General features: G+C 35.4%; 1 non-coding gene across 1 annotated transcript; it reads left to right on the forward strand.

The window, feature by feature from the left end:
- The first annotated feature begins 545 nt into the window (after positions 1-545).
- On the forward strand, positions 546-652 carry LOC114420799. The gene has a single exon (XR_003668432.1). It is a non-coding gene; the product is annotated as a small nucleolar RNA R71 (small nucleolar RNA).
- Positions 653-19,050: the final 18,398 nt, after the last annotated feature.

The raw sequence follows: 19,050 nt of genomic DNA on the forward strand, positions 1-19,050 counted from the left end.
GTTGTTGTGAAGGATTCGACCATCTAAGGTTGGGATGATTCCTCCACCCGGGATTGTACCTGTTTCTGGAGAGGTCATAATTGTTCTGTTGTGGCTGATTTTGCTGCTGAGGTTGAGGAGGTCTACTGTAGATGTTTGCATCATAAGCTCCAGGCTGTTCAATTGCTTCAGATTGTTGCACAGAAGGGCAAAGGTCTGTGTGGTAGTCAGCAGAGGAGCATAAACCACAGAGTCTGGCGATAGGTGCAGATTTTTTATTCATGGCCAGTTGGGTTACCAGATTAACCAAGACATCTAGTTTACCTTCAAGCTTCTTAGTCTCATCTGATGAAGATGAATTCGTGGCTACTTCATGCACTCCTCTAATGACAATGGCATCATTTCTGGCACTAAATTGCTGGGAGTTTGAAGCCATCTTCTCAATTAAATTTCTGGCTTCAACAGGGGTCATGTCTCCAATGGCTCCACTACTGGTAACATCAATCATACTTCTCTCCATGTTACTGAGTCTTTCATAAAAATATTGGAGAAAAAGCTGCTTAGAAATCTGGTGGTGAGGGTAATTGGCACATAGTTCTTTAAATCTCTCCCAATATTCATATAGGCTCTCTCCACTGAATTGCCTAATGCTTGAAATATCCTTTCTGATGGCCATGGTCCTGGAAGCAGGGAAACTTTTTTCTAAGAATACTCTCTTGAGGTCATCCCAGCTCGTGATGGACCTTGGAGCAAGGTAATATAGCCAGTCCTTTGCTATTCCCTCTAAAGAATGAGGAAAGGCCTTCAAAAATATGTGATCCTCCTGGACATCTGGGGTTTCATGGTGGAGCAGACAATATGGAGTTCTTTCAAATGTTTGTGCGGGTCTTCACCTACAAGGCCATGAAACTTTGGAAGCAAATGGATCAATCCAGTTTTAAAAACATATGGGACATCCTTATCAGGGTATTGGATGCACAAGCTTTCGTAGGTGAAATCAGGTGCAGCTATTTGCCTTAGAGTCCTCTCACGGGATGGAGGTTGTGCCATGTTCTCAGAATGTTCAAAATTATAATGCTCAAAATCAGGATGCTCAAAAGGTATAAAATGATGCCTAACTAATCTATGAAATGTCCTATCTATCTCAGGATCAAAGGGTTGTAGGTCAGATGGATTGCCTCTGGTCATATACTACATTCAGCATGCACAACTAGTTGCCTTCTTATGCAAGTAACAATGTAGGTTTGAACTACAACTACCCTCAAATGATATCCAAATGACTTTAAATTTTGTGAGAAACACCCTAAAATCATGAAAAGATGTCACAAAAATTTTCAGGCAAAAATTCAAAGTCTAACTATGGAAACTACCTAAGGAAAGTTTAGAAAAATAAAACAATAAAACTTGAAAAAAAACTAGTAAACAGGCGATTCTGTCTAGCTAGAGACCTCAGCCGGCCTTTGGCGGGTTGCCACAGTATGGGAAATTTTTTTCTACCCCAAATACATATATAATAATTGTAATTCTGATACCCGGAGCAAAAGTTATGGCCGTTTGAAGTTTTGCTAAACACAAGTTCTCAAATGTTTTTGAATCTCTCAAATCTGGCCACACCAAGTGTTCCCGGTATTTTTCACACAAAATATGAGTCAAAAGAACCTACCACACCAAAATTCAGCCAAAAATAAAAACCTTAACTATCAAAACAAAAATTGCCAATTAAATTGTTAGCAGCAGTCACTAATGGATTTGCACTACTACTCTGTTTTCCAGGCCAGCAAAAGTGGTCGCTAAATCCGTCGCAAAACACTATTCACAGCAAAATACAAAAATTGAAACAAGGGAAGCACTGAATAGAAAAACTAAAACAAAACACCGCACTAAACAAAATAACATGACACTAACACAACACGAAAGCATAAAACAACAAAACATAAAACACGAATCACTAGCTATTATGAACCTTTGGACACTGCTCCCCGGCAACGGCGCCAAATTTGATCGAGGCCGTACCCGAATCAAATAAACATTAAAAATGCAGTATCTAGGAAGTGATCCTAGGTCGTCTCCCAACGAGCAATGGTCAACCAAACGTTCATAACAGATAGTAGGAAAATAGTAACGAACTGGGGGGGGTGTTTGCTTTTGTAAATTAAACAGCGAATAGATGTGAATTAGAAAATATTAGAATTAAAACCCATTGCTTCCCCTTGATTCACAAGCAAGTCTCTTATCCTAGGTTACGAGAGTTTATCCTTTATCAGTTCAACCACTTAATCCAACCCTAAATTAAATTACTAGGCGAAATTTAACATAAGACATTCATTATGTGATTAAGCAACACATACACCAATTAATCATGAACGATCATTAAGCATGAACATAAATTAAGCGCAGAGATAATTAATCAAGCACTAAGCATGCATGAATTAATAGCAACAAATACAAAGTAATTAGTGAAGAGGAAAAACTGATCAGAATTTAATAGTAATAATAGAACCTCAAAGAGAGTTGTGCTTGATCCTCAAGAGAAAACAACGCTGGAGACTTAGCCTTCCATTAATCAATAGAAAATGAAATTGTAGTAGAAACGAAGAAAACTAGAATTATTCTCCAAAACAAAAAAGAAACTAAAACGAATTGAGAGTAACACTCTAAAACTAAAACGAAAAAGAGAGAGAGGAGAGGAGAGAGAGAATAGAGGAGGCTAAACTAGAACCTTGGTGCTGTTATATAGTTTTCAGCCCCAAAGCTTACAAATCTGTTTTAAATCCAAGTCCATAAATAAAATAAAATCTAGATAAGATAAGATAAGATCTAGATGAAATAATATCTAGATGAGATCAAATCTAAATAATATCTAGATAAGATAAAATTTGGTAGAATAAAATAGTCTTCTCTCTTCAAGTCCAAGCCCAATTCTGGATCCAAGCCCAATGCTTCATTAATTCCTGAAATTAGATTAAAAACATCAAATTAGCTGAATGAGCCCAAATAATAAAACTGCCTAATTAATTTGACAATTAAGACTAATCAGTAATTAAAATGGTGCAAAAAGGTTTAAGAAATAGGAGAAAATAATGGCACATCACAGAGTTGAGGATACCCCAAGTATGGGGGACCTGACCCTTCAATCTACAGATACAACAAGACTAAAGCATTAGCAGGGAATTGGTTGTGCAATTATGGAGCTCACAACTATGCTAGTAGATAAAACTGCTATAGATGTGGTGTAATCAAAGATTATTACTCTTAAGGATATGGCTCCAACTCTGGAGAATATGGATCTTACACTTTTCCCCCGGGATGGAAGAATGGAGACTGGCTTTGCCCAAATTCAGTTCATATTATCATCAATTTTTCACTATTCCAAATAGTATCACTCTTTCTTACCCTGCATTATTTATCATCACATTATCATTTGACTCACACAACAATATAGAGAGCCTCCATTTAATTTGAGACTAGAAACACTGACTACATGTCATTTACTTAATTCCAAACTATCATAAAATGTAAGCAATGTAATTTAATAACATGAGAGAATTTGGACAAAAGGTGCATATTTCAGATGGAGAATTAGGACCATGGCATTAAATACAAAGAATCAATGTCCATTATAAGTCATGAAAAAAAAACAATATTTAAAATATAAGTCACAAGTTAATGTCCATACCTAATCTTATATTGACTTCACATTAAAACAACATTTTAGTACATTGCAGAATATTCCAAACAATCTCAATGTCATATTTACATTATATAGAACTATAAGTAAATAAAAAGTTTATGTGTGTAAGATGTCAATTTACCAAGATTTATACCAAAATATAGCTCTCTTTTTAATTCATAAACAAATTCCATATCACATTTTAAATAACTTGCATTAGTAGAGGTATTTACCATCTACAGAAGGTAAACTCTCTTGACGGTGCACTAATTCATGATGTTCCACGAAGGCCTTTATATTCTCTAAAGCTGAGAAATGTAATCCCAACAGAAGGTAGTAATCAATTATATGTTGAGACTCCAAGATCCATGTTAGTTTTTGATTTTCAGAGACGTGAACCAGTTATTGATATCCATATAAGGTAGAATTAATTAGAAATTATTCAATATGAATTGGATATTTTACCATGCAATAGATTATCCATTGACAAATTAAATAGAGAGATCACTAAAAAAATGGCACCTTTGGATAATTTTTCCATGATAAATTCTTATGCATCACTTCTTTCAATCACACAGAGCAACTTGCCAATCTTACACAAACTTTTGTTTTTGTTGAATGGTTTCAATTTGAAAAATATGAATTCATTAGAAGATTATGTTAGTTTTGAAATACATGGAAACCAACCAGACAAATGCAATCCCTATATGTTACATTAGTGACATCATATTCTAGATATTTGTGGACTCTAACTAATGAATAATGAAGAAGCATGATAAACCCTAACAAAAAACCCAAAAACTCAAATCCAAAAAAATAACCGAAAAACCCTTGAGAGAAAAAAAAACTTGGAAAGACCCAAACAAAGAAGAGAATTAACTATGTGAATGTCAAGGAAACTGGAGAGAGCAAGGATCTTAAGAAGCTCGCAGCCAATTCCGCTAGTACCAACCATAAGCACCTTGGCATCCTGAAAATTTTCCAAACCGACATTAGAGGAGGCAAATTGACAGAAAAAAAGGGGTTGTGTTGCATTGTTGTATGTGTTGTGTGGGTTGTGTTACTTTAATAACAGTGGGTGAAGAAAGGGTTGCCATTGGAAGTGAGAGTGTGAGAGAAAGAAAAGGTGAAGAAGAAAACACGGAGAAGAAGAAGAAGAACCATTGAAAAATCACATGAGAGAGAGGGTACCCAGAAGTAGAAGTGAGCTCGTGAGGGTCTTTTTTTCTAAACCTCAACATTGATTTTTTAAAAATCGATATTTAAACACTCGCAGCATCGGTTTTTTAAAAAATTATGTTATGTGAGTATTTACAATATTGATTTTTAAAAATTTGATGTTAAAATCACTCTGTTAACATCGGTTTTTCTAAAATCAATATTAACGATGACATTTTATTTACAAAGATGCCACCGCACTTTTGTTAATATCGATTTTCATAAAATCGATGTTAAATTGACAAAGTTAAAAGTTTTTTTAGTAGTGTAATCAAGGTTATGAAGTAGCAAGGAAGGATACGAAGGAAGGTAGAATTGCCCTTGGTCTTGAAGTCTCCAAGTCCAAAGCAAGAAATGAGAATAGAATGGTTGCCTTAGGAGAGCAAGAGGAGCCTGGCCACTTTGAGAGGAAGAGAGGGAATGAGTTGAGTGAGAGAAAGACTAAGTGAGAAATGAGAGAACTAGAGTTTTCATGTTTAAGACTTTGTGGAACTCAAATTCCATTTAATTCAAACTGTCACTACTGGAAAAAAACCTTTCTACGACACTAGTTTTACGACGGTTATACAAAGATCGATGTCATAAGTAAAGCAGTGACATTTTTGTAAATAATTGTAACCTTTTAAAGGTGGTTTCCTAAAAAATGACTTTAAAAATGCTTTACTACATCGGTTTTTAGAAACTGTCTTCGAAAGCATGTGTTTTCCCACTCTCATGTTGATGTGGCATGTTTTAATTGGGCTAGCTTAGACAACCCTAAATCTCAATTTTTCTTCTATGTTCCCTCATTCTTCCATTCTCATTTCCATCATAGAGAGAGAGGGAGAGAGAAGAAACATCGTAAGAGCTGTAAAGCTCACTCCACTACTCCGTCGAGCATGCACTGCATCCCAACAATGCCTACGACGTGCCATGGGTAGAAAAGTATCATCCTAGAAAGGTCGCTGACATCATTGGCAATGAGGATGCCGTCTCCAGGCTCTAAGTCAGCGCTCGCGACGGCAGCATGGCCAATCTCATTTCATCCATACGTCTCTCATTTCACCCCTTAAATTAACTATTTCCTCTATCTCAATTTTTTATCCTAATTTCTAACCCTCCCATTTTAGGGTCCTCCTGGAATCGACAAAACCACTAGCATTCTTGATCTCGCGCATGAGCTTCTCGGATGACCAAATTACAAGGAAGCTGTGTAAAAATATACATATACTAATCTAAACATGAAAATCAATTTAAATGGCATATTCAGATCAAACAGCGGAAATTAAAATATTACGAGTGTACCTCCAGCCATTGCAAATCGAACGCGAAGCGGCACACACACGAACCTGAAAGACAGTTTTGTTCTTCCAAACCCTTACTCACTCTGAATAGATGGTGTATTTTTTTCTGAATAGAGAAGTGGGTTTGGTGATACAAAACTAAGAACACCCCATCCTATTTATAGAGTCTTTCCATTACAGAGCTCAACTTGTTATCAGAACAAGAGATAGGAAGTTATTAGTACGTGAGATAAAGGATGGGTACGTGATTTGTTACTGAAGGTGGTTGCAAATATATTGCAAAGATATGGGTTGAATGTGGATGGAAAATGAACCAGATTTAGAAATAACTAAATGTTCCAAAATAATGAAATAAAATAAAATAAAAAGACGTGGAACGTGAAAGTGGGCGCTTCCAACATTCTCCCACTTGGTCCATTTAACCCAACATCAACCGTAACAAGAAACATAATATATGAGTCATGGCGATAGGTCCTCTGATGATGAGTAGTATCTTCCCTGTACCACAATATATCAAGTCTCTCAACACTAGCTCTCAACTTAATGAATAAACCATATATTTATTCTATATCTAAACCGAATGATTTTTCTCAAAATAAATAAATATGTGCACAAAACCATATGAGAAAATATCTAAGTGAATAAGAGTTTCATTGAAAATAACAAATGTACGTACAATGAAATTACATCATGGAACCAAGTCCCATTCGTACTACATGATCCTTAAAATTCTTTGGTGGCATGCCTTTAGTTAAAGGATCAACAATCATCAACTCAGTGTTGACGTGTTCAATGACCACTTTCTTTTCTTTAACACGTTCTCTTATGGCTAAGTGTCATACCCTAATTTCGTTCGGGGACCATCCGTTTGTTGGGATGCGACCCTCGTTTAACCACTTCGAGGTACTTGGTGCCCATCGTTAGGCAATTCGTGAAGTTCTGTGACATGCCGGAAGTCAAAAGAAAGCATTGTTGCAAAATCCGTGAAGTTCCGTGACATGCCGGAAGTCAAAAAGAAGTGTTAATGCGCAATCCGTCAAGTTCCGTAACATTCCGGAAGCCAAAGAAGGGATGATTGCGTAATCCGTAAGGCTTCGTGACATTACGGAAAGAAAACAAGTATCGTTACGTAATTCGTAAAGTTATGGAAAAAGAATCAGCAAAAAAGGCAAGGGGGTATATTTAGTAAACAGGGGGTGCAAATAGCAACTAGGCCTACTTGGGCCTTCCAGGAAGTTCTCCAGAATGCGGTGCTTTCTGGAGGAAGCAACCTAGCTCGCCTGGGCGAGCTGGGTGGCAAGCTCCTCCCTCATTTTCCTATAAATAGGGGGAGGAGGGAAGAACAAAAATGTTCAACCCTCTTGGTATCTAAGAATCACTTAAAATTAGTGAGAAAAATTGTTTCTGTGAAGAAAATCCAAGCCAAGGCACTTCCGTAACGCTTTCGAGACGTTTTCGTGGGTGATTTTGCGAAGATTTTCAACCATTCTTCGTCGTTCTTCATTCCTTCTTCGTCATTCTTCGGTCTTCAATCGGTAAGTTCCCGAAATCAAACTTTTCAATTCATTCTATGTACCCTTAGTGGTCTTCATTTGTTTCGTGTGCTTTTATTTTTATTTCATTTAGTTTTCATACCCCCTTATGACGTGTTATAGTCATTTATTTAAGTCATTTTCTCGCCTAATAAAAAATAAAATAATTTTCCACCGATCATTTGTATTGTAACATCTTTTAATTTCTGTTAAAATGAAATCCGGCCGTTCGGTCATGCCGTAACCACGTTTAAAACCAAAATGAGGCAAAATAATAATATAATAATAAAAAAATATCTTTTAGTAAAATAATAAAAAAAAAATTAATCGGATGTTTTTCTTTGGAATTTTTCTTTCTTAATCGAATTGACTAATAACCAAAGTGGAACTAAGGCTAAAATCAATTCATAAATCAAACTTTTGTCATCACCTAAAAAAGCCATTTTTAAAGGTCCAACGCCTTGAAATGGTCTTTTCCGCTTTTATTGGTTAAACGTAGATTTCTAAAGGCCTAAAATCAACATGTAGCTTTATTACCCCTTTCAAAAAATAATAAGAGATCATTAATGGTCCAATGCCTTAATGTTTTCTCTCCTTTCAAAAAGAACTGAAAGATTGTTTAATGGTTCAACGCCTTAAATGACCTTCCAATCAAAATATATCTTGCAAAAAAAGGATAAAAACAACTTAACCAACGCTTAGTTCTCAAAGAACTACGTAGGTCTGATTTCGTCATCACAATTGAGGAATACGTAGGAGCAAAGGGAAACACCCTTGTCGACCACAAAAAGATAAAAATATAAAAAGGCATAAAAAGACATAAGAACGTAAAAAGGGAAAATAACATAAATTGAAGTCATATTTGCACATTTGATTAAAGGCTGTCGTCTCTTGTGACGGACGTGTGGGGTGCTAATACCTTCCCCGTGCGTAAATACAACTCCCGAACCTTTCACTTAAAGTTCGTAGACCACGTCTTTTCCGATTTTTCCGACGTTTTCCTCAAATAAATGTTGTTGGTGACTCCGCGCGTATTCCTTTCTGGGAAGACGCTCCCGCGAGTCACACTTCGCCCTCCCGCCGAAGGGGAGGTTGCGACACTAAGTACTTGATGTCGATGTGCTTACTTCGACTTCCACTTTTGTTGTTTTTAGCCATAAACACTGCAGCAAAGTTGTCACAATACAACTTTAATGGCCTAGAAATAGAGTGCACAACTCTAAGGCCAGACATGAAACTCTTCAACCATACACCATGCGAGGTAGCCTCAAAACAAGAAACGAACTCAGCCTCCATAGTGGAAGTAGCAGTCAAGGTTTGTTTAGCACTTCTCCAAGATACAGCTCCACTGGCTAACATAAAAATATAACCAGATGTTGATCTTCGTGAATCAACGCAACCAACAAAGTCTGAGTCGAAGTAGCCAATCACTTCCAGACAATTAGTTTGTCTGTACATGAGCATGTAATCCTTTGTTCCTTGAAGATATCTCATCACTTTGCAACTTTCTAGTGGTCAATACCTGGATTACTTTGATATCTTCCCAAGACTCCAACAGCGAATGCAATATCAGGTCTAGTGCAAACCTGAGCATACATAAGGCTTCCAACTGCTGAAGCATATGGAATATTTTTCATGTGTTCCCGCTCAAAATCATTTTTGGGGCATTGACTCAAAGCAAGTTTGTCACCCTTCACAATGGGAGCTACACTTGGTGAACAATCTTTCATATTAAATCTCTCTAAAACTTTGTTGATATAAGTTTCTTGAGACAAGCCTAAAATGCCTCAAGATCTTTCTCTTTGGATCTTTATGCCTATGACATAAGATGCCTCTCCCATATCCTTCATATCAAAGTTCTTTGAGAGAAATTGTTTCACCTCATATAGCATACCCTTATCATTAGTCACAAGCAGAATATCATCTACGTATAATACAAGGAAACAAATCTTACTCCCACTGACCTTCTGATATATACAGTGATCCATGACATTCTCTTTAAAGCTGAATGAAGAAATGACCTCATGAAATTTTAAATACCACTGGCGGGAGGCTTGTTTCAATCCATAGATGGACTTATTAAGCTTGCAGACTAAGTGCTCACCAACACTAGATAAGAATCCCTCAGGTTGTTTCATGTAAACCTCTTCTTCTAGATCACCATTCAGGAACGCCGTTTTCACATCCATTTGATGCAGCTCAAGATCAAAATGAGCTACTAATGCCAAAATTACTCAAAGAGAGTCTTTCTTAGATATAGGGGAAAAGGTCTTTCTATAATCGATTCCTTCTCTTTGAGTGAATCCTTTAGCAACAAGTCTTGCCTTATGTCTCTCAATGTTGCCTTCTGAGTCTTTCTTTGTTTTGAAGACCCATCTACATCCGATGGCTTTTACACCAACAGGCAACTCAACAAGATCCCAAACTTGGTTAGATGCCATAGAATCCATCTCATCCCTCATAGAATTATACCACAAATTTGATTCCTTAGAACTCATGGCTTGTGAAAACGTCTCAGGATCATTTTCGGCTCCAATGTTGTAGTCTGATTCTTGTAGGTACACTACATAATCACTAGGAATTGCTGTCTTTTTTACTCTAGTAGATCTTCTTAATGTTGTTTGGTCATCTTGTTGAGGAACTTGTTCAACTGGTTCTTCACCCGTTTGTTCAATATCATCATGTTGTTCCTCATAAACAACTTGATCTACATGATTACTTTCAACAACTTGTGGAACTTCAATCACTGGTTGTCTAACACCCATTTTAACTTGAGGGGTGGGAATGACTACCAACCTATTACTTGTCCCAAAAGCTTCAGCTTCATAGTGATCCCTTTCAGAAGAAATGTTCTGAAATTGATCACTCCTACTGATCAAGTCATTTTCAAGAAATTTTGCATTCCTTGATTCCACAATCCTAGTGTTGTGGGATGGACAATAGAACCTATACCCTTTAGACCTTTCATCATATCCAATGAAATACCCAGTAATAGTCTTAGGATCTAGTTTCTTCTCTTGTGAATTATAAATTCTTACTTCAGACGGGCATCCCCAAACGCGTATATGTCGCAAGCTTGGTTTCCAACCCTTGAATAACTCAAAAGGTGTCTTTGAGATAGCCTTGGTTGGAACTCAGTTTAATATATACGCAGCCGTCTTAAGAGCATCAATCCACAAAAATTGAGGAAGCTTTACATTACTCCTCATGCTTCTCACCATGTCTAATAAGGTTCGATTTCTTCGTTCTGCCACACCATTCTGATCCGAAGAACCAGACATAGTGTATTGGGCAACAATCCCATGTTCTTGAAGAAATTTCGCAAATGAACCTGGTGCTTGTCCATCCTCTGTGTATCTACCATAGTACTCCCCACCTCTATCTGATCTCATGATTTTAATTTGTTTTCCTCATTGTTTCTCAACTTCAGCCTTAAAAACTTTAAAGGCATCTAAAGCTTCATTCTTAGAATGAAGTAAGTAAAGATACATATATTGTGAATAATCATCTATAAAGGTTATGAAGTATTTTGGACTATTTGCATCCATGTCTGGACAACATATGTCTATATGTATGATTTCTAATAAATTAGAGCTCCTCTTTGCACCTTTTTTAGACTTGTTAGTTTGCTTACTCTTAATGCAATCTACACAAGTCTCAAAATCAGCGAAATCCAAAGTACTAAGTACTCCTTCATTTACTAATCACTTGATTCTCTCAATAGAGATATGTCCTAATCTCCGGTGCCACAACATAGAGGATTCTTCATTCAGAATACATCGTTTTAACCCAACAGAAATGTGCATAGAAGTAGCGTCGTTTTTCAATTCAATCGAATAAAGACCATCAACCAATTGACCACAACCAATAATTTCAGATTTATTTAGTAAATTAAAACCAAAGTCTGTAAAATTGAAATAAAATCCCAAAGGTGAAAGTTTTGAAATAGAAATTAAGTTTTTACAGAAACTAGGAACATAAAAAACTTTCTCCAAATGTAATTTAAAGCCACTACTTAAAACTAAGACGCACGTTCCAATGGCCTCTACATGCGAGCTCATCCTACTCCCTGAGTAGATGCACTGCTCACTTCCCATTGGCTTCCTTAGGCTTTCCATACCCTGCAAGGTATTAGAAACATGGATTGTAGAACCAGAGTCAATCCACCATGTATTATGATTCACATTAATCATATTAGATTCATAACAAACGAAAGTCAATGGTGTACCTTTCTTCTCAAACCAACTTTTAAATTTGGGGCAGTCCTTCTTCATGTGTCCTTTCTTTTTACAAAAGAAACACTTTGACTCCTTTTTAATTGTTGGTTGAGTCAGAATCCTTCCTTTATTGGTGCCTATAGACTTCTTCCTATCCTTTTCAGAAGTAGAAGTAGTCAAATTTACCTTCTCACCCTCTTCCATTATCAATCTCTCCTCTTCTTGAACATACATGGTCATCAATTCATTAATAGACCATTTATCCTTATGTGTGTTGTAGGAAATTTTGAAGGGTGTATACTGTTGAGGTAGGGTGCACAAAATGAAATGTACTAGGAAGGATTCAGACATGGTAACTTCCAGGGTTTTCAACTGAGCTACTATGTCCCTTAAGCGCATGATATGTTCACGCACACCCCTCGTTCCAGTAAGCTTAATGGAAGAGAATTGCATAATGAGTGTGCTAGCAAGCGACTTCTCAGAGGTCGTAAACTATTCATCAATGGCTTTCAATAGATCTCTGGCCTTATCATGCTGGTCAACTGAACCCTAGATACTAGCGGATATGTTGGTTTTTATGAACATAACGGAGAGACGATTAGATCTCTCCCACTTTTCATAAAGATCAACAACATCAGGTTCGCTAGTTTCAGTAATAGCCGGTGGCTCATCCTTCCTTATAGCATAGTCAATATCCATCCAGCCCAAATGAAGGAGAACTCTTTCCTTCCAAACCTTATAATTATCACCTTTCAAAATGGGAAGGTCACAAGAAATATTCATAGATTGTGAAACTGCAAACAAACACACATGCTCATTAAGAAAATTTGAGACTAAACAAATGTCATATTTTGCCAACACAAACCATGTCTCAATATATGAATCTAGTGACACAAAACTTGCCTGTGGGCTAAAGTCCTACTCAATTAGATTCGTCATGCAACTTTATGATAAAACTATTAAATCATGTTCTTTTCCTTAATTCCTGTGGGTAAATTAAGAAATATAATTTAATATTTTATCCTAATTAATCATACAAATACAACAAAATTCTTGTGGGTAGATTTCATCACATTACTTATGATTAATCACAATTAATATTACTAATGTGATTATAAATTTAGCATATAATTTTACTCAATTAAAGATGTTGTGGCTATTCTCTAATTTAATAAAATTATATTAATCACTTAACATTCAAAAATAATCTTTGCATAAACATACTTAATAATGCAAATGTGCTCAATATTGAATCATAAAAATTACATGTATACCAATTCAAAATAACATTGTACATATATCCATTCAACTTGTAATAAACTTTAAAGGATCAAATCCAATGCATATCAGTATTTAACATAATATTGCATGTTCAGCATAACTTAGAGACACACAATTTTAAACATTTTGTGCATAAATGATTTATCCTTCAAAAGTTATAAATATACATGAACTGCACCTAATAAACAGTTAAATCACAATAGCTTAGCGGCAAATGGAGTTCTTTCATGCTGCAGGACAAGGGTTCAAAGCAGCCCAAGGTGTTTTCATTTCATTTATGCTGGATCAAGTCATGCTTTGTTTAGAATTTTCAGAAAACAATATATATTAATAATTTCACATCAGTAAACATGCGCATGTACATCTTCATCCTCAAGCGTATCACATTATTTAATATATAAAAGTTAGCTTTGCTTCCCTTTTATGCTTTCTCAAAGAGGTTCAAACTTTTAATATTTAAATATTAAATTCAGCCACAAACTATTAATATTTAAATATTAAATTCAGCCCTTTGAGAAGTGTACGCTTTAAAAAAAAATTGTTTAACACTGAATGTTCACATTTCTTCTTTAATTGAACAAAGCATAATAAAAGCAAGGCAGAGGTATTATGTGGCTCTGATACCAAATGTAAAAATATACATATACTGATCTAAACATGCAAATCAATTTAAATGGCATATTCAGATCAAACAGCGGAAATTAAAATATTACAAGCGTACCTCTAGTCATTGCAAATCGAACGCGAAGCGGCATACACACGAACCTGAAAGACAGTTTTGTTCTTCCAGACCCTTACTCACTCTGAATAGATGGTGTATTTTTTTTTAATAGAGAAGTGGGTTTGGTGATACAAAACTGAGAACACCCCATCCTATTTATAGAGTCTATCCATCACAGAGCTCAACTTGTTATCAGAACGTGAGATATGAAGTTATCAGTACGTGAGATAAAGGATGGGTACGCGATTTATTACTGAAGGTGGTTGCAAATATATTGCAAAGATATGGGTTGAATGTGGATGGAAAATGGACCAGATTCAGAAATAACTAAATGTTCCAAAATAATAAAATAAAAGACGTGGAACGTGAACGTGGGCGCTTCCAACAAGCTGTTCTTGAACTAAACGCTTCGGATGATAGGTACGTTTTTGTAATTTCTCAATTCAGTTTTCAATTCTGGACGATTTCCTGTTAATTTATCCTTTCACTTTTGGTTATAGAGGAATTGATGTTGTGAGGAACAAGATCATGATGTTTGCTCAGAAGAAAGTCACGCTGAGCCCGGGGAGGCACAAGATCGTGATATTGGATGAAGCTGATAGGTAAGTTTTCATGGTAATTTAATTTAATCCAGTTAATTTTGTGGTTATTTAGGTTCAGGGAGAGGTTTGGGGATTGTGTAATTCGGAACTAGGCGTCTTTATCCTTGAATGATTTTGGTACACCCCTTTGAAGCTTAAATAATTATTTCTCATGCATTAATTAAGTGCTCGTTAATAGGTGTAAAGGATTTGCTTCGTGATGTTGAATCCTTGAAATTGATATACTACATCTGACTAAACTTATGTCTTTTAATTAGGTCTTGTTAAACATTCTACATCACTCAACTTACATATACATAATTTTGTAGTTTTAATAAAAAAAATTTAAAATATATCAAAGAATTTTATTAGCACATTATATATAAGAGTTCGTGTCAAGAACTGAGGGAACTGAGATGTTTGGTGGTTATTGCATAAATGTGTTCACTACAGCCCTCAACTTGTTGCCTTATCCTGTTCCCTACAAGTTTTTTCCATTTGGAGATGGTAAAACCAATCCATTAAATACAAAACTTCTCAACAAGATCACAACTAGGGTAAGTAATTAGTCTTTTAGAAGTATCTAATTAAATTATCATTGTTCACATTTGTTCTATGAGCTTATTGCTTTGTTCTAACTTATTGGATTCAAATTCAAATTTCCTTGTATTATATGTAGGAGTTTGATCCTATTGTAAGGGACATTACAATTACCACAAACTGAACTAAGATAGTGGATTTTACACAGCCATACATTGAGTCTAGGCTAGTTGTTGTGACACCTATCAGGAAGATGAAATCCAGTGCTTGGGCTTTCTTGAGGCCATTCACTCCAATGATGTGGTTTGTCACATGAATGTATTTCTTGGTTGTTTGAGTTGTTGTGTGGATATTAGAACGTTGCTTAAACGAAGACTTTAGAGGCCCAACAAGAATACAATTTGTGACCATTATATGGTAAATTAAGTGTCAAAACAAACTAAAAAAAAACCTTATATGTTATAACAATTTTTACTATTTTATTATGAGTCTGAATAGAAACTTCAACAATTGCTAACATCTGACTTATTTCTCTATGTAGGTTTAGCTTTTCAACCTTGTTTTTTGCACATAGTAGGTGGTTGAAATTTGACACTATTCCTTAGTACCTTGTGTTTTTCTGTATTTTTTTTTCTGCTGCTTTACTATATGACAATAAGCTTTTTAATATAGACATTGAAACCATATCCTTCATATCTTATTATCATGTTGTACATAAAAGAGGTGTAGAAGCAAGGCTTCATGGTGAATGTGATTCAAAGGTGTTTTGATGATAACAATGATGACAACAAAAGATGATGACAAAGGTGATGAACAAAAAGCTCAAAGATCAAAGAACAACTCAAGTGAATCAATAACAAGTCAAGAGTTCAAGAATCAAGAAGAATTCAAGACTCAAGAAGAAAGCCTAGAATCAAGAATCAAGATTCAAGATTCAAGATCTCAAGAATCAAGATCAATATTCAAGACTCAAGATTCAAGAATGAAGAAAAGACTCAATCAAGATAAGTATTAAAAAGTTTTTTTTTCAAAACTTTGAATAGCACATGAGTTTTTGACAAAACCTTTACCAAAGAGTTTTTACTCTCTGGTAATTGATTACCATATTGGTGTAATCGATTACCAGTAGCAAAATGAGTTTAAAAAGGTTTTCAAACTGAATTTACAACGTTCCAATTATTTTCAAAAGGTTGTAATCGATTACAATGTTTTGGTAATCGATTACCAGTGCCCTTGAACGTTGAAATTCAAATTTAAATGTGAAGAGTCACATCCTTTCACTCAAAAGCTTTGTGTAATCGATTACACTTATTTGGTAATCGATTACTAGTGACTGTTTCTGAAAAAATCAAAAGATGTAACTCTTAAAAAAGGTTTTGACTTTTTCAAATGGGTTTTAAGTTTTTCTAAAAGTTATAACTCTTCTGAATGGTCTTCTTGACCAGACATGAAGAGTCTATAAAAGCAAGGCTTTGTTTTGCATTTTCAATTAATCTCTTACAATCCTTTACAAGCCTTGAATCTCTTTGAACTTCTTCTTCTTCTTTGTACCAAAAGCTTTCTGAAGTTTTCTGGTTTTCTAAACCTTGAAAACTTATGCTATTCATCCTTTTCATTCTTTTCTCCCTTTGCCAAAAAGAATTCGCCAAGGACTAACCACCTGAATTCTTTTTGTGTCTCTCTTCTCCCTTTTCCAAAAGAACAAAGGACTAACCGCCTGAATTCCTTTGTGTCTCCCTTCTCCCTTTTCAAAGAATTCAAAACGACACAGAGAATTCTTTTGATTCTTCCCATTCCCTAATACAAAAGCGTTCAAAGGTTTAACCGCCTGAGAATTCTTTTGTATCCCCATTCACAAAGTATCAAAGGTTTAACAGCCTGAGATCTTTGTCTTAACACATTGGAGGGTACATCCTTTGTGGTACAAGTAGAGGGTACATCTTCTTGGGTTTGACTAAGAACAAGAGAGGGTGCATCTCTTGTGGATCAGTTCTAATGGAGGATACATCCCCTAGGTTCAAAGAGAACAAGGGAGGGTACATCCCTTGTGGATCTTTGCTTGTAAAAGGATTTTTACAAGGTTGAAAGAAATCTCAAGGACAGCGGGTCGCTTGGGGACTGAAGGTAGGCACGGGTTGTTGCCGAACCAATATAAAAACTCTTGTGTGTTTGTTTCCTTCTTCCCTACTCTTTTACTTTCCGCTGTGCATTTAATTTTCGCTTTTACTTTCTGTTAAGTTTCTCTTCTACTCCATATTCTCTTAACAACATAAGTAAAAGTCTTAAAATAGTAATTTTTTAATTGGTAAAGTTTTAGGAATAATTAATTCAACCCCCCTTCTTAATTATTCTGAGGCCACTCGATCCAACAAGAGGTACCGATTGGTAAATAGTTAATTTGACGACAAAAAGCACACAGGCAGTTTCTCAATGTTTTGTTTTTGGTGTTGTTCTATGGTTAGCAATGAACTTTTTACCTTTGTAACTTGTGTTAACTTTTAACACAAACCTTTATTATACGTATCACCGAGATGACACTCGAATTCCAAATGGACAACACCACCAAAATCATCTTAAAAAAGCTGCATTGAAAGTGTTGCACTTAATTTAATACCTCTAACATGATTATTTCTTTTTCAGGAGAAAAAACTGTGAGCACTCTGGGTCGCTTAGTGCTAATAATATGGTTTTTTGTGGTTTTGATACTCAACCAAGCTACATTGCAAGCCTCACCTCCATCCTAATTGTGGAACAACTCTCTTCCTCAGTTAAGGGAATCGAAAGCTAGGCAACAAGCAACAAACGCATCGATTTCCTGAATGGCTCCTTTGCAGAGAATTATTTGACAGAGGAGCTCAACATTCACAGATCCAGGCTTCTTCCTCTCAACTCACCATCAGAATATGAAAAGGCCTTGAAGGATGGTCCTGCTAATGTGGGTATGACTGCAATAATATATGAACGTGCATACATGGAGTTGTCAATATTAGTCAATAATAGATGACTGCTGCAACATAAGGTTTTTTCTTCTGTAGGATATGTCAATAACAACGCGTAGACCTCTGCATGCATCCATCCATATTAGTCAATTTAGTGTTTCTTTTATGACATATATTAGTATTTGGTTGATGGCTCTGAATATGTATGAGTGAACAAAACAAATTATGTCTAAAAAAAGCAGTGTTTTCTAAGCTAGTTTAGGTAAGAAATGTCTTAGAAAGTATCTTTTCTGCTAAGACCATCTTAAAAAAGACACTTTCTAAGACGGTCTAAGCTAATTAAAAACCATCTTAGAAAGAGAATTTCTAAAACGGTTGTTACTTGACAATCGTCTTAGAAAATTTGACTATTCTACAACGGTTGTTTTTTAACCATCGTTAAAGATCTTAACTTTTAATGACATTAGATATAAAGATGGTTTATAACCATCATTAAATGCCTTTATTAGCCGTCGTTAAATGGCTTTTTTGTTGTAGTGTGTGAAACATTTAAAATCCTCCCTCTCGAGAACCAATAAGATGCTTCAAATTGAAAATTTGGCAATTAGATTTAAGGAAAAAGAGTTTAACTATGCCTATGTCATTTTACCTAAACCATTTGGTAAAATTTTAATTATTTACAAATAATAAAAACTAACAAACTAACAACTAATATTGACCTATAAAAAAATAGGTCCAATGATCAATTAGGACACTAATATGATAAAAAGATAGAATAGTCATTTATCATGTGCAATAGATAATTATGAGTGTATCTTTACTCCAAAGTTATTCTTTGTAAAGAATTTATTTGGTTCACTACAAGAAAAGCAGTTTTCTACGACAAAGAATCTAAGACTGTCTTAGAATGCCACGCTGTGGCATTTTTGTAATTAACAAAGTTATAAATGATTTTTACGTCGCAAAATCTAAGATGGTCATAAGGAACTGTCTTAGAATGACACATAGTGGCAATTTTGTAATAATGTTGCCTAAAGACAACGACGTTCTCTATTGATGACCGTCTTCGTTGCCTGAGATAAAAGTGTC

Source organism: Glycine soja, chromosome 7 (assembly GCF_004193775.1).
Source record: "Glycine soja cultivar W05 chromosome 7, ASM419377v2, whole genome shotgun sequence".
Taxonomy (NCBI): Eukaryota; Viridiplantae; Streptophyta; class Magnoliopsida; order Fabales; family Fabaceae; genus Glycine; species Glycine soja.